Source organism: Rhinolophus sinicus, chromosome 17, assembly GCF_057876585.1.
Source record: "Rhinolophus sinicus isolate RSI-liver-muscle chromosome 17, RSI-T2T, whole genome shotgun sequence".
Lineage (NCBI taxonomy): Eukaryota > Metazoa > Chordata > Mammalia > Chiroptera > Rhinolophidae > Rhinolophus > Rhinolophus sinicus.
The window spans coordinates 198,038,771-198,061,982 of NC_142517.1; the positions used below are offsets into that span (position 1 = coordinate 198,038,771).

Genomic DNA, 23,212 nt, shown 5'->3' on the forward strand with positions numbered 1-23,212 from the left:
CAGATCCTCTCTAGTCTTCAGATCCCACAATACTTTTCGATTCACAAACTCCCATTGTGGGTTATTCCTTGCAGTGTCCCGAGCTTGCCAGTTCTTACCTTCAGTGGAGTTGTGTGGAGGCCTGAGGTAGGAGGGGCAAACGAGGAATGTGAATCTTCTCTTTTCCCTCTCAGGGAATCCTTGCCCCCCTCCAAAATCCTGGATTATGCAGGGGAAGGAAGGACCAATCCAGGACCTAAGCCCATTGGCATCAATCATATCCTGGGATGACCATGATTCAACAGGGCATGACCACTCTGTGCTAGGTGGGCATCCTTACTTCTCCACCTGATGCCTTGATCTTTGGTCACCTTGGGTCTTAGCCTGCTGTAGACCTGAGGTATCTTGATTGCTTTGTCGGTCTCCCTCCTACCATCTTGTTGAGGTCTTAACTTAAGAGCTTGAGGACCTTTCACAAATAGTAAAGGTATCTGAGCTGTCTGGAGTGTGCACTCTGTGCCAAAAGTGTGCTGAATGCTTTATATCTGCTATTTGCTCTGAGTGAATTTAATCCCTACTCCAGGGATACAGCTGGTGGTCTTTTCACTGTACAGCAAGGAAACCATGAAGCTCAGAAAGGTTATTTATCGTTCTCAGTATTACACAGCTGGTAACGAAGCTTACTCTTTCCATCACATAATTTTGTCTTGTCAGTTATAGCTGCTGATGTGGGTCAGGACTTTCTTCTATGTTATTTACAATCCTTATAACAACTCTGCCTTCTTAGCCCCTTTATGTGCCAGGTGATAGAATTGAGGCACAAAGAGGTTAAATAACTTGCTCTAGGTCATAGAACTAATAAGTTATGAGGTTCAAGCCTGGGGCTGTCAGACTCCCAAACTCTTTTTTTATTCCGTTTCTTGCTGGGAAAAGTCCTCTTGGATTTGCCATGATCTCACTGAGGCCTTCTCAGACACCCATGTGTGGTAGGAGACTAATTAAAAGAATACCAAGAACAGAGGTGGTGGGGAAAACATTTCTCATTTAAAAGGCAGCCTGTCTGTGTGGTGTGCAGAGGGCCATGGTGGGTGGTGAAACTCTATCCCCAGTCTTGGTGTTTGGTGGGCTGATTGGAAGACATTCACACCATCTTTTTGAGCATCTCCTGTTCGTATCACCTCTTCTAGCCATTGACTTTCTGAGTCTTTGGTCATTGTCATTGCTTTAAGGACTGGCTCCCTTCTGGCTGGGCCCTTTTGACTTGTAATCCCCATCCCCCCAAACCATTTGAGGTCTGCCCTAGCGAGGTAAGCTAGACACACCCAATTAAAGAAGAGCCCCGGCACAAGCAGCTTCCTCCACCAGGAAGTGACCCAAGGTCTTGTCTGGACCCCAGCCCAAGCCCAGAATATGCAGCCAGAGGAGATCACGGGGAAGGGCATTAGCTCACTGCAACCTTTAGCAGCATTGCTGTGGTTTCTCTCCAGCCTTGGAAAAAACTGCCTACTTTTTCTGATCATTCCCTAGCCTCTCCCACATAACCCCAAACTGATCAGGGCAAAACACCCAGCTCACCCTGTGCTGCGAGAACTGCTAGACTTGTGTATCTTCTAATCTGATTACATTTCCAGCCCAAACCAACTTTATTTCTCACCTCCTAATTGACTGCTTTGCTTCCACCCGACATTTATTCTTTACCCAATGCTCACCCTGATCCTTCTAAACTGTGAGTCTGATCACGTCACTCCTGCTGCCAAGTCCCACAATGGTTGCTTCTCATGTTCCTCAGAGAAAAGCCAAAGTCCTTACGGTGGCCTCTAATGAGGGAGGGTAGGGGCCCGGACACTTTTTTCTGTAAAGGGCCAGTTAATATATATTTTTGGCTTTGTGGGCCATTGGTCTCTGTGGCAACTACCCAGCTTTGCTGTAGCAGGAAAGCAACCACAGTCAGTATGTAAATGAGTGGGTGTGGCTGTGTCCCAACAAAACTTGATCACAAAAATAAGCAATCGATTGGAATTGGCCATAGGCTGCATTTCCTGACCTCTGTTCCAGGTCATTTGGCCTTGGGACGTCTTGGGCCTTACTACCTTCTGTTCTCGTCCTGTCCTTCAGTCCCACTGTTCTCTACAAGTGCTATAAGCATTGGCCTGAGCCCTTGGCATTAGCTGTGCTATCCAGAACATTATTTCCCTATATATGTGATTGGCTCATTTTCTCATTTCCTTCAGGTTTTTGCTTAAATGTTATGAGAGCCCTCCCTGACCATGCTGTCTGGAATAGCGACACTTCTCATTTTCTTAGCACCCCCCCTCTTTACTCTGCTTTATTTTCCTCAATAGCCCTTACCATCACCTGGCGTATTTATTTATTGAATGAATAAATGATTTCTTCAGCAAATGCTACTGGTACCTCCTTAATGCCAGGCAACACTCTAGGTACTGGAATTCCATAAAGAACAAAACAGACAAAAGCCTTACTATCATTGGACTTGAAAGCTAGCTGGGAAGACAGATAATAAAAGCAGTAAAAATAAATATAAATGTGGCAGGTGGAGATAAGTGCTATGGAGGAAAGTAGGCTGGGCAAGGGGACAGGTTGTGGGGATTCACCCCTGTTGCTCTCAGTATTTGTCTTCTGCCTGGCATCATTGCTAAGGCTTCCCGAGTTACAGCAACAGTGACATTAATTCCCTTTGCTTGGCTTAGAGCCTGCTGTTGTAGTAGAGCTATTGTGTCTGATAAAGTCCCAGTGCCAATAGGGGGCGCCACAGACTGTGCAGAACTGGTTGTGCAAAGAGGTTTGATCAAGACGGGCAGCCAAGCTTCTGAACAGGATGGAAAGGGAGGTAAAGGCTGCAGCCGAGGGATGGTGAAGTTGGAAGTTGTGGGATGTAACAGGATCTGAACACAACTGCCTGCACCACAAGTGTTTTTCATGGAGCGCTGCCTAAGCTACGAGGCATTACGGAACAATGCACTTCTAAGTCGGATGCTTAATAAATCAACCAGGCATGCATTATTACACCGCCATGGAGCCCTTGTTGTGTCTTAATGCTCAATTATACAGCACAAAATCTGGGCTGGGCTTTCTATTATCTTGGACGTGTGACAGGAACGGCCTCACTCTAATTGCTCTGTGTGGGAATGGATTCATTTGTGTCTTGGCAGAGTGACTCACTCTGATTGACATTTAGATTGAAGGGGCCTTACCCAGAGTCACAGGCTCAGAGAACTCTAGAGCTTGGGAGAGACCTTAGCGGTGATCCTAGTTCAATCTGCTCATGCTACAGGTGGGAAAATTGAGGCTCTCAGAGGAAGTTACTTGCTCAAGGTCATAAGCTAAGTGGCAAGTGGGGCCTCAAGTCAGGCTACTGATCAGATACTTACTTCCGCCACCACCTCCCTTCCTATATCTGCAGCAGTTGCCATGGACAGTGACATCCTCGGCTACCTGGCTCTGAAGCTAAAACCAACCGGAAGAAGCTGTGCCTCATTTACTTGAATAAAAGTGGACAACCAGTTAAAAAAACAACCGACTTCCATATTTTATGGACCCCTAGGGACTCCGTGAACTCATGCTCCCAGATTAAAGGAAAGAGGAAAACCATCCCCTTCTTGCTGAACTGTGCTGCCTGCTGGTTTCCCAGCGCCCCAGTGGTCTCCGGAATGGAGAGCATCATATATGACAGCTGGAGAGCATTATCACTTGAAGGTTTGCATTCTGGCTTTTATATTTAATTTACATAGATCTGCATACTATATGTTCTGGGCATTGTTTTCTGTTTCATTCCATCTTTGAGGCCTCCCTTCTCCAAACTCACTTTGTATTTTGGCTTCCTCAGCTCCAATGGGTGGGATGACTGCTTGGCTAGAGTTTGATCTGGAGAAACATCTGGAAGTTCCACCTCATGGGAGAGGCTCTGGGGAAGAGAGTGGCTGCTGAGTCAGTGACATATTGGAATCCTGAGGCCATCAGTTCCGTTAAGTGTCCATGGCAAAGTTCTGATGACTGCATTCTTTATCTTTCTCTCATATTCAGGGCTGCCTGGATGTGTAAATGCCCAGAGGGTAGCCCATGTGATCAGAGTGACTGTGTGTGTCAGGGGCAAAGTGGCACCTTCCAGATGCCAGGGACAGATGATCACCTTTTGGGCTCCTAGATTAGTTCTGATAGGGTAGGTAAATAGATACACATGAGCAGGAGAAGGAGAGACCTCGTCCAGTTAGAAAACTCCTTGCTGCAGCTCCTACTTAGGTCAAGATCTCTTGCAACTGCCCTCACTTAGGGCACCAATGCCTTACTAGCCCAGCAGGATTCCAGACTCACACAAGCCCCTAAATCAAAGGGATATATTGTTAGAAGCTAAAGAGAGAGAGAAACCATCCTGCTTATCAGAATGTACACCCAGCATCCTCCGGGCCATTGTAATGAGCTCAGACAACTTTGGGAGTTAGAAGGGAGTATGAGACATGCCAGCTGGGAAAATGAGAGGTACTAGAGAGAGGTGAGGGGGAGAAAATTTTACCCATAGAAATAGAAACTTACACAATGTAAGGAGAGACTGCTTCCCTCTCTCGGGTCAGCCTGCTCCATATGTCGGAGTGTACTCTGTCTCTTGACTGAATTCTTTCTTCCGAGAAGACAAACAGCCAAGGAACAAGGTCATTCCCGGTAACAGTCCTACTTGAGAAATAGTCCTAGGTGAGAAATGCAGATTAAAACCACGTGAGATCGTACTACTCGTACCTGCCCACTAGGATGGCTCAAATGAAGAGGCTGATACCGAAGGTTGACAAGGATGTGGGTCGTGGAGACTCATATGTAGCTGATAGGAGTGGCAATCAGTACAATCACTTTAGAAAATCACTGGACAAACCTAGAGGTAGACATAGACCTCTCCTGTGACCCACTCATTCCACTCCCAGGTCTCCCACCAAGGGAAGTGAGTGCACGTGTTCCCCAAAACTCATGTACAAGAATGTTCGTAGCAGCTCATTCGTAACAGCAAACCACCCAAATGGGTAAGTAAACTGGATATACTCATACAGTGGAATAGCGCATGGCAACCAAAATGAATAAATTACTTATAGGCAACAACAGGGATAAATCTCACAAATGTAACATGCAGCAAAAGAAAATAGACACAAGAGTCCATACTGTGGGATTCCATTTCTATAAAGTTCAAGAAGAGCAAAGTCTGGTGATAAAAGTCAGAATCGTGTTTGAATGAATGGGAGATGGACTAGAAAGGGGTCGGGTGAGGGGGGAGCCATCTGGAGTGATGGGAATGTTATGTATGTAACCATTCATTCATTCATTCATGCATTCACGTAAGGTCTGTGCACTTGACTGTGTGTCTGTTATACCTCAACAAAACTGAAGGAGGAAAAAAGGACTTAGGTGAGAAAGCTCCAGGGTCATTCTGGTAACATCCCATGTCTTTGACTTCCGGGTCTCGGCCTCTATTTCCAAACTCCTGATACAAGTGTGTTTTGTGGGCTGTGCTCTTTAGCAGTCCCTGCTATCCGCTTTGCTACCTGCCTACAGGCTTGATGTTCAAACATGCCCTAAGCCTGCCACCAGCCTCTATATTTGTACGATATATGCACACCTTCAGGTTTGCCCAACTTCAAGTTGAGCTGATGGTGTCATTTGCTTGCACCAAAATAGCTCCTCTGTGGGCTGTCTTCCCCACTCTCCAGCCCCCTTAATCCACATTTCGTAGTCAGGATGCGATGCTCTTAGGAACTCCCTGTATCCTCTGTCAGCTGCCCACTGCTGCCACAATTTCCAAGGGGGCATATGCAGAGGGAGCACTCCAGGTCATGTGTACTCTGTTACTATCTGGATAATAAGCCCTGGGTAGGCTCAGTGAGATGGACTGCATAGACCCATCTGGACTGCTTTGGGCTAAGCTAGAAGCCAGCTGAAGGCCTAGAGGAAAAGCAGATGCCCTCTCCTTGGGCCCTCCCTCTAGGACAGGCATGGCAAATACTTTACGCACGGGCCAACTCATCCTCCCCTGGCTCCTTCCTATCCCATCCCGACATCACTAATCGATTATAGCACTTTTCTAATAAGCCTGGGTGGACAAGCACTCCAAGGAAACAAGAGACAAAGTATGTACTCCAGTCTCTGCCCTCGTAAGGCCTAGCCAGTGCAGCACCTCCTCCCAAACCAAAGATAGCGCTGGGCCTGTCTTACCACACCAGCTGCAAAGGGATAAGGGAAGTTCTGGTCTGGTTCTTAGAGGGAAGGATTTGCATGCAAGAAACTTAATAAGGGAAGTGCTCTCCGGTTACGGAAAGGGATGTAGGCAAGCAAGGGTGCCATTTCAGGTGAAAGACCCCCCGCCCCCCCCAGGTGGCTTCACTCTGATTGGTAGGGGCCTTCTACTGTGGAAATGGAAATTGCTCTCAGAGTTATCTGAGGGAGCTGGGCTTGCATACCTTCACACCTGTCTGCTGTTGTTCAAAGGTCCCCCAGGAGAGGTAAATTCCCAGGCATTCCTGGCTGTCTGTGTGGGGGGAGTGCTCCAGTGGCCCAAGGGCCGTCCTCCAAAGAGGAACCTGAGGAATGGGTGTGAGAAGTAAAGGTACATCCAAACTGGGGCACATGGAAACAGTAAAAGCAATTGACTGCTAAAAGCAATTCACTGCTAAAGGCAATTCAAAGGCAAAAACCAGTGAGAAAGACTCTATACCTAGCAGCGTGGTCTTTAATTCTTCTCCACTCTGGGGCGGAGTGAATGGGGAGGAAAGGGAGCGAGTTCCTCACGGTCAGTGCCAACCTGGCCGCCACCATAGTTATTCCTAATGGGTGGACAAAGGGGGCAGGGGCAGGGACACTGCCTGTAGATGCAGCCATGACAAAGGCACAACGGGATGTCTCCAGGAGAGGTTGCTGGTTCCTAACCCTTGTACCGAATCCATCTGAACCACGATCACATCTGTTTTCATAGCACCATACAATCGCAGAGAGCCTTCACGTGCGTGACTGTATTTTCATGCCCTGTGATGTGGGCAGGGACCTTTATTTCCATCAGTCACATAAAATAAAGGATTGATGCTCTTCCCAGTACTGTTCTTTGTGCTGCTTCTCCAATTAGTTTGTATTTTTGTCTGGAGCTGGCCCCGACTGGACATACCTACAGCTGACCTGGGAGCATAAAGAGCCAGCGTTAGTCCCCTGCCTTTAAACAGTTCTCTCCTTACTTTAAATAATAGGATGATTTGTGTGTGTGTGTGTGTGTGTGTGTGTGTGTGTGTGTGCGTGCGCAAAAAGATCAAGACTGTGGACACCTGGCCAGCTGTCGGCTCAGCCCACCTGCTAGCTGTTAAAATTCTTTAGCCTCTCTCGGCCTCAGTTTCCTCATTTGTGGCATAAGGCGGTTTGTCTAGATTGCGTCTCCAGTCCGTGTTCTGAAATGGTGCACACATGGCTCCAGGTTATGGGGATTGCGTTTCTTTGTTCATTAGGAACAAAGAGCTTGATTCAGATTTTAAAGGTTGCCACTATATTTTGGCTCCAATACCTTAATTTTTAGGTAACATTTTTCTTTAAGAGGAGGGAGCTGGCTAGTGTAAGGGGATCTGTTCTTTTCTTTCTTCCTTTTTTTTTTTTTTTTAAACATTAAAGCTCCTGTCTTCAGGGAAGAAGAGGCTGTTGGATGTGTTTTGAATGTTTCAAATCAAAGCCTGCCAAGGGATAGAGAGCTATAGGTTTCAATAAGCACCTTCTTTCAGTAATTTTAAGAATTTCACTTATAAGGATAATGAAATCCTCAGAAACCCTAGGAGACATACCAGAAAAAAAATACGATTCATCAGTGGAATTTTCCTCAATACTCTTCCTATTCCATTTGTCTGTCAGGAGGGTCTCCTGTACAGAGTCTGAAGTCCTCTGCACCCTAATTAGATCTTTGGGAGCTTGACAACCTTGGGAGTTTGAGTTGCACCACCTGCCTCCAGGTCCCACACCAACATCCGGGCCCCCTGTTGAGCGCCCTGGGTCCTGGGGCCTGAGTTGCCATCGTGTGTTGGTGTGTCGGCTCCTGGCAAACATTTCCACCTGAAGCTCAGGCCATCCATGGCAAATGCTCTTTCCCTTGCACTCGTATCCTGCTTCTCTCAGTGTTGTTTTAATGAAAATGAAGGTGCGAATGCATGATTTCTGTGACAGAAGATGTGCAGACTTCTTTTAGATGTGGAATCTGCGCCCACCCTGGGATTTATGGGCCTCAGAAGGGTGTGAAGTGCCCTGAGGTCGGTCTGTCTGTGCAGACCCTGGCATGTGGCGTGTGACCTGCTCCTAGTTGGGAGAGAAATGAGTAGAGCCTGACTTCTTCCTTTTTATTGGTTTTCTTGAGATTTTGCCAAAATTCATTCCTAGCTATTTAAAGATTAAGGAATACATTTTTGAAAACTTAATTTGATGGAACTTCAAGGAAACAAAAATGCATACATTTAGAAAGGCAATGCAGAATCCTAAAGGCCCCGTTGAAAAGACGAGTTGATGTTTAATTAAAAGCAGGGGGCATGGATGGATTCTGTACATCTTTAGGGATCAAGTTACCTGGAAAGAAAGAAAAAATTGTGGGATGGGTGTACTATAACCAAAAAGCCGAGTTCAAATGAGGACTTTAAGAAATTAAAATCAAAAGGAACTCTTCAAAAAGAGTGTCCATCTTAGGTATTAACTTCCAACATCGAAATGAAAACAATTTTGAAAGGCTTTAAAAAGAAGGCAGCCCACATTGGGGCGCGCTGCAGATCTCTTGGCCTCCAGCTTTCTGTGGGAAGCCATGGTTCGCCGTCCTTTGCTTGCTGGGTCTAGCATTTATCCTCCGCAATGTGCAAGTAGGATTTCTCACCAGCTCTCGAAAGCCAAGCTGACTTGAAAGAAGGAGTACACTCTGTGGCTTTTGTATGTAAGCTCCTCACAGTGTGTTGTGAATCCAGCGTAATGGTTGGAAAACAGAGCAGAAAACAGGAGACAGGTTTTTAGTCTTGTTGCTGTTTCTCACTTGCTGAGTGACTCAAGGGAAATTTCTTTCTGTCTCTGAGACTCAGTTCTCTCACTGTAAAACAGAATGCTTTTCAGCGCTGTCCAAGAGGACTTTCAGTGACGAGGGAACTATTCTCTGTCTGCACGGTCCAATATAGTAGCTGTGAGCCCCAAGTGCTCTTGAGCCCTAGAAAAGCTGTTAGTGTGACTGAGGAACACACATGGTAATTTTCCTTAATTTTAACTAATTTAAATTGTCACATGTAGCTAGTGGCTAATATGTTGGACAGAGCAGTTTTTAGAGGTCACAAAAATGCCTTCTAGTTCTACTATCCCATACTCTGGTGCTCAGGCTTGCATCGTAAAATCTCAAGAAAACCAATCAAACATTCCTCCACCCATTATTTGGGGCCTTGCCTGATCCAGGTGCCCTTTTAATTCCCAGGGAAACAAAGATGAGTAAGGCAAAGTCCTTGTTTCTTGAGAGCTCACAGTCTCGTGGGAAAGAATCATAAACTTCTAGAAACTGTATGCTGTTCAGACTTGGAAATATGGAAAAGTAGAGATAGCCTTCGTCAGTATTCGTTACACATGGCTCTTTAGCGTTTGCTGAGCAAGGATGCATCGTCAGGCAGTTTGTTCCATCTAGGGCTGGCCCACTTTTCCTCCCTGACCTTAGAAGATAAAAGTAACCTGGAGATTTGCCAGCTGCTGATTCAAAACTTGGTTATTTTTAGCTTTGGCAGCCATGCAACCTAGTTAGGGTAAACGACCTAAAAGAATGGAACCCGGAGATTCATTCTTTCATTCAGCAAGTAAGTACTACGTGCATTTGGAGTGGCAGACTTTGGGCTTCAGGGACACAGCCATGCAGGAGACAGGCTCATGACTTCTTCTTGGGCGGCTGGCATGACTAGGGAAGAAAGCAGGCATCACACAAGCAAATAGAGACAATGATTTTAGACAGTGTCGAGAAGAAAAACTGTTGGCAATGAAGAAAAAAAAAAAAAAAACACCTACGGAATATAATCAATAATATGGTAATAACTATAGTGCCAGGTGGGTTCTTTTGAATAACTATGATGTACACCTGAAACTAATATATGTTAGCTGTATTTTAATAGAAATCTTAAAAAAAATAATAAATCATTTAGGACAACCCAACCCAATCTGTTGGTCTCTAGCTTGTAGTCTCTGGGTAGCTGTTGATGTGGGAGTTAGTGGTTTTGGAGTTTAAATAAATTAAATTCATTCATTCATTCATTCATTCATTCATTCATTCATTCCAGGCTTGGCTCTGCTGTTCACTGTGGTGTGAACTTGCGGAAGCACAAGCTTGTTCTGGGGATGGAATAATATAATGTGTATGAAAGGGCTTCAGAATCAGGTAAGGATTCTACAATGATCAGGTTCATTATTATTGCTTAGGTTCTGAAATCGCCTTGTAGGTAGTAGTTGACTAGTTGAGGACCTCTGGCTCAGCATATAGGAAGGAGAGACCCAGGGAAAGGACCAGAATCCTCGTGAGGAACATCTGAAGGATGCTGCAGGGCAGGGGTCTTCCAACAGTGATCTCCGGAGCTCTTGGTTTCCACCGAGGGGCTTCTGGGGCTGTACAGTGTGCAGGCTGGGAGCTCAGCCCTGTGGGTCTGAAGCTACGTTAGCTAAAAGTACCTGATCTTAACCATTTTATATGCTGGATGTATGTGTAAGGTGTTATTAAAAGCATCCTTTGGCTAAAAAGTTGTTGTTTTTTTGGAACTGGTTGAGTAGATGCTGAGAATGGATTGTGAAGTGCTAAAGGTGTGTAGGCCACCTTCCGCCCACTTTGGGATTTTGCTTCCTCTTAGGACCCAATGGGTATGAAGCTGTGTGACCAGTAGGGACCTAGGAGACTCCTTGGGACAGGGTGAGAAAGGAGAAGGAGCAATGGCTTCAGCAGGCATCTGAACCTAGTTTTCAGAGCACCTGCAATTTGCATGTTGCCCAAGTTGTGTAATTCATGTTGTGTCCAAGAATAAGCATCTAGTGAAACATAGCAAGCTGTTAATATATATAGTGTGTGTTCTAGGTGCTGGGCTACCTTGTCTCATTGAATTCTTGGTGCTCAGTAGCTTCCATTTGCCTCATGCAGATTCACTGTCTGCTCTTCTTCAACCTGTGGAATGTGTTAAGGGGCTCCCTTGGCCTCCGGTTTATTTTGGTTTCAGCCAGTAGGAAGGATGCAGACCCTGAGGGAGGGAGGAGAGTGAGGTCAATGCACTTATTCATGCAGTCCCTTGGCTGTGGCTTGCTACCAGCTGGCTGCATCCCTGCATTGAGGGTCCCAACTCATATTAGGCACCCTCTTCACAGAGCCCCCACTTTCTTTGGGTAAAGATACCCACATTTGTTCTGGTGTGTGGGTACCTAGGCATGATAATGGCACCCACTGTTGCTAGCTTGGGGCACTGCACCCTCTCATGGTTTTGCTACATTCTCCATACTCCGTTGTAAATGGTTCTTTTATTGAATCCTCCTTGGATTATCCAAATTTGAATGCACTGTTTCCTCCTGGGGTTCTGATGGATGCCTGGCACAACCCCATGAGGTATGTGCAATTATTATTCCTATCTTGAAGATGAGGAAATTGAGAAAAAGAAAGGTTAGCAAATGTGTCCAAGGTCACATAGCTAATAAGTGAGCTGAGAGGATTAAAAACCAGGAAGTCTGATTCTAGAAGCTGTGCCCTTGAGCAATGCATCATAGCGAATCTTCCAGCAAGGGAGGTGGGTCGTGGATGGGGGCAACAGTGCATAGCTTGACTTCCATCACAGAGAGCTTCCTGCTCTCTGTCCAGAGTACCTTTGAGATCTGGCCTTCCTCATTAGCCCCTCCTGTTTGTCATCCTAGCTAGTGCCATTAAGTGCCCAGCAGGTAGCCTGTAGGAGGTGACAGTATATCGAGGTCCAGGGAAGAGTAGACAACAAAGTCTGTTTCTGTGATTGGGGGGAAAAAAAAAGACAACCCCTAATTAATTAAATGAGCTGAAAGTAGCCTCCCGGATGTGGCAGGGGCTGACAGCTTCCCCTCGATGATTTCATTTGGTGGTGATGGTTTTGTCAATACGACATGCTGCCCAGAACCACACACAGTGTCTTATTCTGTCTGAGAACATTTTTTTTCCCTTCTGAGTTGCATAGGCTCTGGCTGGGAGTGACAGAAGCCAGCCTATAACTTCGCTGACCTACTTCCCGGCTGGCTCTCCAGCCAGCAGCCCACGCATCATCCATTTTAACCAGCTTTTCAAGGTCAGGACTCTTCAATGCAGAGGCTGGCTTTTGCTTGACACAAAGCCAGGTATCATCAATTGTCCTGTTTACTAAATTTTCAGTGCTCCCTTTCTTTAGCTGAGTAAAAAGTAGGGGTTGGGCTCCTGTTTAGGACAGATAAATGCAGTGGCTTTGAGCCTAAATGGGCCACTTGGTCTATATTCCAGGTGTTTAAAAAGCAGGTTTTCCACCATTATGGAGCAGCTGGGCCAGACCAAATGCAAACAGGGAAGGATTTAGGCCAACCCAGTGGACGGACCATACTCTTCTTTTTTTGCGACGCAGACAAATGTATGCTCCACATAAACACAATGTCTTATTTTTCACTGTTATGAAAGGATCATGTGAAACCAGCTCTTCACAGATAAAAAGCAACTGCTTTGTGTATCTATTACTACACTTTACATCTCCCTAGGCTTTGTGAGAAACTTCCAGCTGGAGCTACATTCTTTTCTGGTTTGATAAAGATAAATTGTATTCAGTGAGAGAGAGAGGGGGAGCATTTTCTTCATTATTCTCTAAATAAAAAGTCAGGGAAATACGATTTTTTTTTTTACCCCCAGATTCAAAGAAGTTATCCCCCTTCCAAATGACCCCAGATTTTCTGTGCTGCTCAGCATACGAACAGTTTGATCTTGAGAGAAGCTTGTTATCTTCTGGGTCCTGGGAGCTCATTAGAGAATAAAGAGGGCGCAGTTTTCTCTGCTAATATCGGTTCATCCTCAACAGTCAGCTCCAGGCAGCACGATGTGGTGGCTTCTGGCACAGGCTTTGGAGTTTGAACCTGGGCTTTTCTCCCTCGCGCATTGTGTGAATTTTGGGACCTACTTAAGTTGTCTACCTCATTGCCGGCATCTGCAGCAGCAGAGATAATAATAGCCTTGTTGGAGATGTTGCGAGAGGTATTCCAAATAGCGCTTGGCACATAGTTAGCTTTTAATAAATGATAGCGAGTAGGATCCACCAACAGGAAGGACGGAAAGGCGGGAAGAAACCTAGTCAAGTATATGCGTGTGTGTCTGTGTGCATGGGTTTGCATGCATGCATGAGGGTGTGTGGAACCGAGCTGCTGGGAGAAGGGAGCCTGCAGAGACAGGGAGCAAAGCAAGAGGGAGGTGGCAGGTTTTCTAAAAAGGGCTACGTAAGATCTGAGTAGGATTCTCTGTTGGCTTTCAACACAAGGAGGTTGCTGTCCTTGCCTGGGCTGTGCCTTCTAGAGCTCTGAGCAAAGTGCTCTGCTAAAAGTGCTCTGCAGGTGTTGGGGCTTGCAATCTCCTGTGGCCAGTCAGGAAGGGGTGTGGTGGTGTTGGCTCCTGGTGTTCTGGGTGCTGCAGTGACCTTTTGTCCTCATGAAATCCTCTTTCACCCTGGTGCCCGGAGCCAGTCACAGTGTAGGGAGCTGCTGGAATGGACCCAGCAGGCTGCAGGTGCCTAGGGCCTCATAGTTTTGGGACCCAGATGATTTTTACCTTGACATTTTGTTCCAAGGACATTGTGAATACAAGAATTTTAATGGAATCCTACCAGTATTAATTTTGTTGTTGTTGAAAATGTATTTTTCTTAAGCAATTCCATCAATTCAGTTTACTTTCTTGATTAATACTCCAGCTAGCGCAGTAAATAGTTTTTGACATTTTTCTAATTTTAATTATTTTCATTTGGATCAGATTCAAAGAGAGACCGAGAAAGGAGAAAAAGGAAAAAGAGATTAAGAAAGGGAGATACAGTGGAAGGCAGAAGAAACAGAGAAAAAAAAAGGAATATATATATATATATATATATATATATATATATATATATATATATATATATATAAAATCTCACAAAAATACAAAGATACTGATTTAGAGAAATTGGGAGATTTATGGAGGCAGTCACACAAAGAGAGGGAGAGAGAGGAACAAAGAGAGAAATACACCATACACAGATGAAGAGAGAAAGCAACATCAAGAGCACGTTTAGGTATGTGCACACAAACACGATCACAGAGCAAGAGAATCAGTGAGAAAACACACACACACACACACACTTACACAAGGATACTGTAGCTGTTCTGGTGTATTAATGGCCAAATTTATGGATATCACAGAATCAAAATAGTGTTGGAGTAAAACAGTGGTGTTGAACTATTTTCATGATCAAAATGGCAGCATTAAGATCAGGTATATACAATTCTCCACAGAGAGCTTGATAAATAGAAGTTTTCAATTGGAACAGAACCATCTTTAAGCCCAGATACCTGCAGAAGAAAAATCTGTGTGACCTCACAGATTTTTTCCTTCCAGGGGTGAGAATATCCAGATTCTGGAACCTCCTCACCCATCGACATGCCCTTGCCCCGTCCTGTTGTGCTCCTGAGAGGCAGGATGGAAAGACAAGATATAGCTGTTATTCCATCCTCTCTAGGAAGCTGGAAAACCTTGCAAAGATGGTAGGCATGGGGGCTGGTGGGCGATGGAATTGGTAGGAGAACAGACTGAAAGAAAATGTCTGTGACTTGGGGGGGGGCAGCAAATACGGTGAGACTCATACTGAGTGGTGTTGTAATGGCTGTTTCAAGACCTCAAAATCCTTATGGTTTCCTAAATCCCAAAGAAATGGGCCCGAAGACACAGAGAATGTAAACTACATCTTGGAAATTCCCTTTGGTTATTTTTGAGAAACTTACTTCTTCAGAAGTGCCTTCTGATCAACAAAAGCTCACTTTTATGTACACAATCTCACCCTGTCAAGGCCTACTCTAAAATCACCCTAGAGAATATTGTGTAGTAACTTCTAAAAAAGTCCAAATCCTCTCGATTTATGCATTTAATTTATTGTTTTTCCCTTTCAGAGCTTTCCTTTGTACACAACCAAATCCCAAGTTTGAGTGCCTATCTCACATTGCTAAGCCATGATGTTGGAAGGCATTTTTAAAATTTAGAGCTTGAAATTCCCTTAGTTTGCTTTCAAGTCCCTGTCCTTTGGAAATTTATGTAAAATTTCCCCCACTCCCCCCCACCCCAACCTCCTACTTTCTGCTCCCTTTGGAAACAGTTAATTAATTTCATTTCTCAAAGATGTTTTGTTTCCTTAAGTAGTTCAGTCTGGCTAGTCTTCCAGTGAGTATCACTTTTCGCCAACACTTTAGACAAACTCATTCAGAAATAGCTCATTGTGGGCCAGTTGTCTGGGTTTGATGGGACAATTGCTTATGAGGTCAGGTTCTGTATGCATCACTCAGTCATGAGCCCTGATACGGGCTGTGCACTAAGGAGCAAAGGCCTGACCTTTGTGAATCCCTGCCCCCACCCCACAAAGACCCCAGTGAATGACCTGGGTGGTGTGCCCACAGGCACCTTGGGGGATAGCATACTGAAAGTAGAAAACATGAGGGCTAGTGAGCAAGACCAAGCCAGTGCCTTTGACCAGGAGTTGAGAGACCAGGAGGACATATGCTTCTGTGAAGCTAACAGACTTAGACATGGGAGACAGAACCAGGAGTCAGTAACCAGACAAACAGCAGATTAGAAAGGGATTAGAGTGAGTTGGTTCCAGGATGACTGCCGTGAGCTCTGTTGGGGTGTTGACAGCTCAGATTTATGGTCTTGAAGGTACATAGTGTGTGGGTGTTTCTGAATGAATTAAAGGTACAGGATCTGGATGGGAGTCGGTCCCCCATCCAACATCTCTCCGGCCTTCCATGCAATATGGGCTGGAACACGGCAGCCCCCGTTTCACTCCATGAAAGGAGCAGAGGTTCATTCTGGGATAGTCACACTTAAGGATAACTTTGACTTTTGGGTCATCTCCTTTGCATGGTTCTAGGTATGGGAGCTGGAAAAGTCCTGTGATAATCTGATGTTTCTCTTATTGCCTTCTCTGACTTCCTGTCTTGGGGTAGAGGCCAGGATGAGGAGGTGTAGGGGAGCACCGATGCAGGTAGGTCAGGACAGCGGGGAATGTACGTGCATAGATGGTGTAGCTTGGGGGGAAAAGTCAACATAGTCATTTGTATGACTAGTGGAATGCCTGTGAGTTTGGGGGAGGGGCAGGTGGTAAAGACTGAGATATAGAGGATGAGGGCACTGATGGAAGCAGACAGAGGGCCAGTGTACAAGAAGTTTATCATTTTGGTGAGTGTACCTGTCATGATTGGAATCGCAGTGTGGCCTTAGAAGGGTGGAAGCTCCATGATTAAATCTAAAATGATAATTTTTCATGGGGTTTTCAGGATGGAGAGTGAGGGAGCTTATTCCTAGGGGGTGTGATATTGGCGAGAATTGTGTTGGATTCAACATTGTGCATGGGCCTCAGGGAGCTCCTTGCTTTTGCTCAGTCCTCTCATCCCTCGCCACTTCCAAGTCCTGCTGTGTCAGGCTTTCCTCAGGGAACATGGAGCCAAATGTTTGGGGTAGAGCCGAGTCTTTTGGAAGAAGAGACTCACTTACAACTCAGTCCATTTAGGGGATGCCCACAATGTCTCAAGCCATGCCAGACACGACTGGGCCTGGGCAACCCCTGCCTTTCAAACTAAATTACCTTAATTAATTCCCCCTGGGGTTGGACTGAGGCACCGTTTTCTGGGCAGAGATGTCCTTGGAGCAGGATATTTTGCTGTTGCCTTGTAGGATGAGAAATCTGCTCAACAGTTTGAATGTGAAGCATTGGAAAGAATTCCATCTCATCTGAAGGTCCAGAAGTAAGACATTTGACATTCTGACATAAGCCACTATGGGGCACAGGCGACCTGGTCAGAGATGACAGATAAGGGATGAGGTGCTTTACCAGTGGAATGTGGCAGAAATGACAGTGCTGGGCCCAAGCTTTAAAAATGTGAGGTAGTTTCCTTTTTGGTCCTGAGCGGAGTCCTAAGTTGCCATGTGATAAAAGATAGGAGAAGCACAGCAGCTGGGACTTAGATCTTCGCATGTTTCAGCTGAGTCCAGCCTTCTGGTCAACCCTGCCAAGGTACCAGACAATTGAGTGAACCATCTTGAATGTTCCAGACCAGCTGATACCTCAGATGCCTACAGACGCAGCCAACATTACATGGAGCAGAAGAATCACCCATCTGAGCCCGATCAATGCACAGAATCATTAGAGATAACAAAGTAATTGTTGTTTTAAGCCACTAAGATTTGGAGTGGTATATTATACAGCCATAGGTCACCAAAACAAGAGACATATCCTTTACAGTTTTATTACAGAAATCGGCAGATTATGACTCATGGACCAACTCTGGCCCACTGCCTATTTTTGTAAATACATTTTTATTGGAATACAGCCATGCCATGTCCATTTGTCTAAGTATTGCCCATGGCTGCTTTGGCATGGCAGTGGCAGAGTTGAGTAGTTGAAACATAGATCACAGAGCCTGCAAAGTCAAAAATATTTACTCTCATGTCCTTTATAGATAGTGTTTGATTTGTTGGTCCACTGTCTATTATACTAATCTACAAAAAGGTGGAAGATAAGCAGACCGATCTCTTTTAAAGCAAAACCCAGTGTGTAGTGTGCAAAAACCAGTGGTATTTGGGAGATGGCTTTTCGCAATGTGGAAATAATTTCTAATATTCCCTGAGCTGTAACAGTGGTGGGCTTTCTCTGCAACATATCCTTCTACTACTAAGGAGTGCCATTAGCAGGTCTGTGGCAGGTTATGTGACTGGTTAGCAAAGATTCCCTCTTCCTTCCCCACCTCCATGAGAGGAGCAGACTTCCTACCCCTCTGAGGTACTTGGCTATGAGGCTTGCGTTAGTCAATGGACGGTGAGTGAATGTGACGTGATCAAAAGTTTTAAAATCACTTTTGTTTCGCTTACCTCTTGAACCCATGCTGTCTGCCATGTGTTCTAGGTAGCTGTAGCTGATTTTGCCTGGGTCTCAGAATGAGTGACACATAGAGCAGAACTAAACCTGACCTGGACTCTTGATGGTAAACTGGTCCAAATCTGCCTGAGTCCAGCAGAGCACAGCAAACCTTGCAGACCTATGAACAGCAATAATTTTTTCCCCTTCTTTTTCTCTGTGATCTACAATAGCGACCCTGCTGTTGTTAGTCATTGAAATTTTTGGAGTCTTTTGTGACACAGGATCTTTGTAGCTATGGGTAATTAATACAAAGCCCAAGAAGCATAGAAAGAAAGGGAATTTTCTTTACACGAGATGCTGCAAGCTCATACAGCACCTTTGTGAAAGTTAGAAAAGGTGGCCCTCTGTCAAGATATTTTATTCTCCACCTGTCAGAAAATTGCTATGTAATGACTGTGCTATAACAAGACACTTGGTTACTAACATCAGACCTAGTTGTACTAGATGAAGGAAGCTATGAGATCCACGATGTGGCCACCCAATCAGACGTGTCTCCTGTGTGCAGTACACGACAGACACAACCCAAAGTGAGGACTGTTCTGTGAGAGAACTCAGTGCATTGGGTCTTCCTGCATTAGCCTTTGTCATGCTAGACGCAGATCTGAGGATGAGTATTATTCAAGATATTAGCTTGCTACTTAGTATTATTTCTCAATGGCAGGAATTGTAAATTATTTTGCATATATCTTCTTTCATGGATAAATTCTACTCTCCCTCCTTGCAGATGGTTACAGAGGTGGACCAGGGCAAAAATAGTGCACTCAAAAAGGGAGAAAAGAAAAGCCAATTAAAAGTGTGAAAATCGGACGACAGTTACACTTGCTGGTCCTTCATCTGGGCAAATGCAAGAACGAAGCTTCTCCTTCGTCTCCTTTCTCTCCTTTTCCCCCTCTAGGGTGAGGAGGGATAAGTTGACCCTAGTGTACTGGCCAGTCAGTTCTTCTGAGTGATGTATCTAAGTTCAGGCTGAGGTGTGTAAGTTCCCACACTGCTGTTGTTATCTAGCTTACTGTGTTTCCCCGAAAATAAGACCTAGCCGGACAATCAGCTCTAATGCGTCTTGTGGAGCAAAAATTAATATAAGACCCGGTGTTATGTTATGTTATGTTATGTTATGTTATGTTATGTTATGTTATGTTATACCCGGTCTTATATTACAGTAAAATAAGACCAGGTTTTATATTCTATAAGACCCGGTCTTATATTATAGTAAAATAAGACCGGGTCTTATATTAATTTTTGCTCCAAAAGACGCATTAGAGCCGATTGTCCTGCTAGGTCTTATTTTCGGGGAGCACGGTAAGTCTGTTCATCCCAAGGCTCTGGGGGCCACACCATATATGGTAATGGAAAAACCCCAACATGTGCTTTGGATTCTGGCCCCTCAATTTATCAGTGACCCGAGTTTCAGTTTTCTCATTTATAAGATGGTGAAACTAATTCCTGCCTCAAAGGATAACGAGGATTAAATAAGGTAATGCACAGAACAATCTGGAAGAGCATGTGACCTATTAGGCATTTGCTGTTGGTATCCTTCCCATTTTCTTTAGGACAAAGGAAAAAAATGCAAAATGAAAAGCATGTACCTTTGGTGTTTGCTCATCTTTGGTGACTTTTCATCTACCATTTCTGTATCTCCTACATTCTTTTTTTTTAAAGATTTTATTGGGGAAGGGGAACAGGACTTTATTGGGGAACAGTGTGTACTTCCAGGCCTTTTTTCCAAGTCAAGTTGTCCTTTTAATCTTAGTTGTGGAGGGTGCCGTTCAGCTTCAAGTTGTTGTTCTTTCAGTCTTAGTTGTGGAGGGTGCAGCTCAGCTCCAGGTCCAGTTGCCATTGCTAGTTGCAGGGGGAGCAGCCCACCATCCCTTGCGGGAGTCGAGGAATTGAACTGGCAACCTTGTGGTTGAGAGCCCACTGGCCCATGTGGGAATCGAACCAGCAGCCTTCGGAGTTAGGAGCACGGAGCTCTTAACCGCCTGAGCCACCGGGCCGGCCCTATCTCCTACCTTCTTGCTGCCATCCTGTGAGTTTCCAGGTTTACATAAAGTTGGAGAAGTAAGTACATGGTTGTAGCATGTGTGCTCTTGTTCAGTTAGAGGCAGGCAAGCCTCTGGCCTCTCTTGCTGGATTATAAACTGTCTGAATCGAGGGGCCCGTGAATCTTATTCACACTGTGCCCAGGGCCCCGCCAGCGCCAAGCACATTTTGAGCAAGCAGTGATGCTTACTGAATTAAAATTGTGTTGTGTAGTAATTGAAAGTGTAACTGTATCACAGTTTGGTAGTTCTTTCATCTGTTTATTTAATATTCATTGCTTGTTTGCTGTCTGTGTTTCTGAAACTTTATTCCTATGAGTAGAAATGATGATATTGTTGGAGATTTGACTTAGAAAGCAAATGCTTCCTAGCACGCTTCTTCAGGCTTCTGGGCCAGTTTAAGATATCCTGTAAAATAGATAAATAGAAGTATAAATTATAGACCAGTGCTGGTATGAGGCTATAACTAAGCTCTAAAAACTTCTTATTTTAAAATTTCGTGTTACGCAAAATTGACTTTCAAAAACCTTATTGAATTTATGTTCCAGAGGTAAATGTTATATAAATTTGAATTTATAAAATACAGCACTAACAATAGTTGGCTTTTAATCTATTTTTTTTATGTATGTTGGGGATCCTGATAAAATTTAATTTGAGAAAATAGCACAACTGCTGGAAAACTGCTCTAGAACAGAGTTCGGCAAACTTTTTCTGCGAAGGGCCAGATATTAAATATTTTTGGCTTTGCAGGCCATATGGTCTCTGTTGCAGTTACTCAGCCAGGCTATTGCACCATGAAAGCAGCCACAGATAACATGTAAAGGAATGTGTGTCGCTGTGTTCCAATAAAACTTTATTTACCAAAACAGATAGTGGGTGGGGTTTGGCCCATGGGCTGTAATTTGCCAAACCCTGGTGTGAAGGAGAGAGGATGGGCTTTGGAATCCATAGACCTGGGTGGGTGACTTTATTTTGTCTTTAGTGTCCTCATCTGAAAAGAGGGCTAATAAAAACCTACCTCGTCAGGTCTTGAGAAGGTTAAGAAAGAGAGGGTATAGAAACACCTAGCATGGCCATAGTTTTCTTTCTTGATTTCCTTTCCCAAATAGCAATGCTACAATTCACTCCTCCCCCTTTGATTGTGCCGATCAGAACAGTTGAATTTCTTTGGTGCAGCTAGTTGAGCTAATCATTGCCATGATTTCATACTCACAAGAAAGAGAACTAACACTTAGTACTCCCAAGGGAATTTGTGTTAGAAACAAGAATTTACTAGCTTAACTGGCACACCAGGGAGAAGTCTCTATTCTCCCTTACATCTCCCTTACTTTGGATGTGAGTTACCTCTTCACCTTTGGTCACTATCTGCTCACCCCACTCTAATTACTTCGTCCTCCCAGCAGTAAAACACGGACTCAGCTTTGCTTTGTGCCTGGAAGAGTCTACACGGTTAGACTCACCACGCTCACCTGCTGAGGAGGACCTTCTGCCCCACAGGGGCTCAGTGGGCCTCATGTTGGTGTTCAGCTGAGAAAGAGCTCGACTGGATATGACTAGAGTTTTGGAGGCAGACAGACAGACCTGGGATTGAATTCTGACTCCTGTCCTAATAAGTGATGTGATCGTGGGGAAAATAATTAACTTTTCTGATCCTTCATTTCTTCATATAATACAAGCGATGATAATGCCCACCTCCCAGGGTTGTGGGAGGGAACTGTTTGAAATATGTATTAAAAAAAGCTTCGTCTAGGGACTGGCACGTGGAAACCCTGTGTTTCTTGTCACTGCCTATCCCCTGAAGCCAGACTTGTGGCTGAGACATAAATACGGTTGAATAAATAAATAATTGTTCTCATTATTTTTTGTCATGACACATGGAAACTGAGATAGTAATCTCTAGTATCAATACCATTTACTATTGTCTTCAGTCTCTCCCTTTTATATTACTACCATCACGAGACACAAGTTATACATAAATTAAAAAAAAAAAAGCATTGTCAGTGTGAACCCCAGTCACCGATCTCAGAATTTTCAGACTGTCTGAAGTGGAGGAACTTGGGAGTCACGGAGCCCTGAGTTTAAATGCCTCCGCCTTTCATTAGCTGGCAGTGTGTGAACTCTCAGAGTCTAAGTGAAATGAGGTTAATACAACAGGACAATTGGGAGAATTAAGTACATAGTAGTGGCCTAATGAATGTTAAACAAACAAATAAATAAAAATGGCTTAATAAAAATGAGTAGTCTCATTCTCTTCTAGGCAAAATATAGAGACTAGGCTAACTCTGTTTGGTGGCCCCAGAAACGCTCCCTCATCTTCCAAACTGTGTCTCTCCTTTGGGTCCTCAGAGTAACTCCCGTCAGTCAGTCATACACACCAGGTGATTGAAGCGTGGTCACTTCAGGATGGGCAAGTAGGTGGATGGGGTGATGTTGGTCACTAGAACATGTGTTTAGGCCATTACCGCAAACTTGGACGGCTGCAGGGACCAGGCAGGAAAGTTAAACTAGTGATGCCGGCTGGATGCTCATTTCCAATTTCTGAAAACATGTCACCCTCTAAGAGCATCTTTTATTTTCCTAGTTTTCATACAGAGATACACAGTGAGAAATATTTCTTCACTGTCGCAGTTCTCAAATGTGATTTGTGGACCCATGGGGGTGCCTGAGATCCTTTTAGAAGATCCATGAAATCAAAACTCTTTTCCTAAAATACGGGACGTTACTTATCTTTTTCACTGTATTGATATTTGCTTCGATGATGCAAAAGCACATTGGTGACTCAACATGAATTAAGGCAGTGGCAGGTCACCATTATCGTAGTTATTATACTCTTCATTGTCATATATCCACATTTAAAAAAAGCCAGTTTCACTTAAAAATGTCCTTGATAAACATTAAAAATTATTAGTTTTATTAAATCTCTATCCTTGTTGAGTACACATCTTTTTAATATTCTCTGCGACAAGATTGGACGTACAAATAAAGCACTTCTGCACAGTGAAGTATGGTGTCTGCCTTAAG

The 23,212-nt window shown here is 44.5% G+C and overlaps 1 long non-coding RNA gene across 1 annotated transcript in view; it reads left to right on the forward strand.

Moving 5' to 3' along the window:
• The first annotated feature begins 3,312 nt into the window (after nt 1-3,312).
• Nucleotides 3,313-23,212, forward strand: part of LOC148754908 (uncharacterized) — a 45,145-nt gene continuing 25,245 nt past the window's right edge. Inside the window, exon 1 of the long non-coding RNA XR_016019580.1 lies at nt 3,313-3,693. This is a non-coding gene — a long non-coding RNA (uncharacterized LOC148754908). The remainder of the gene's footprint in view (nt 3,694-23,212) is intronic.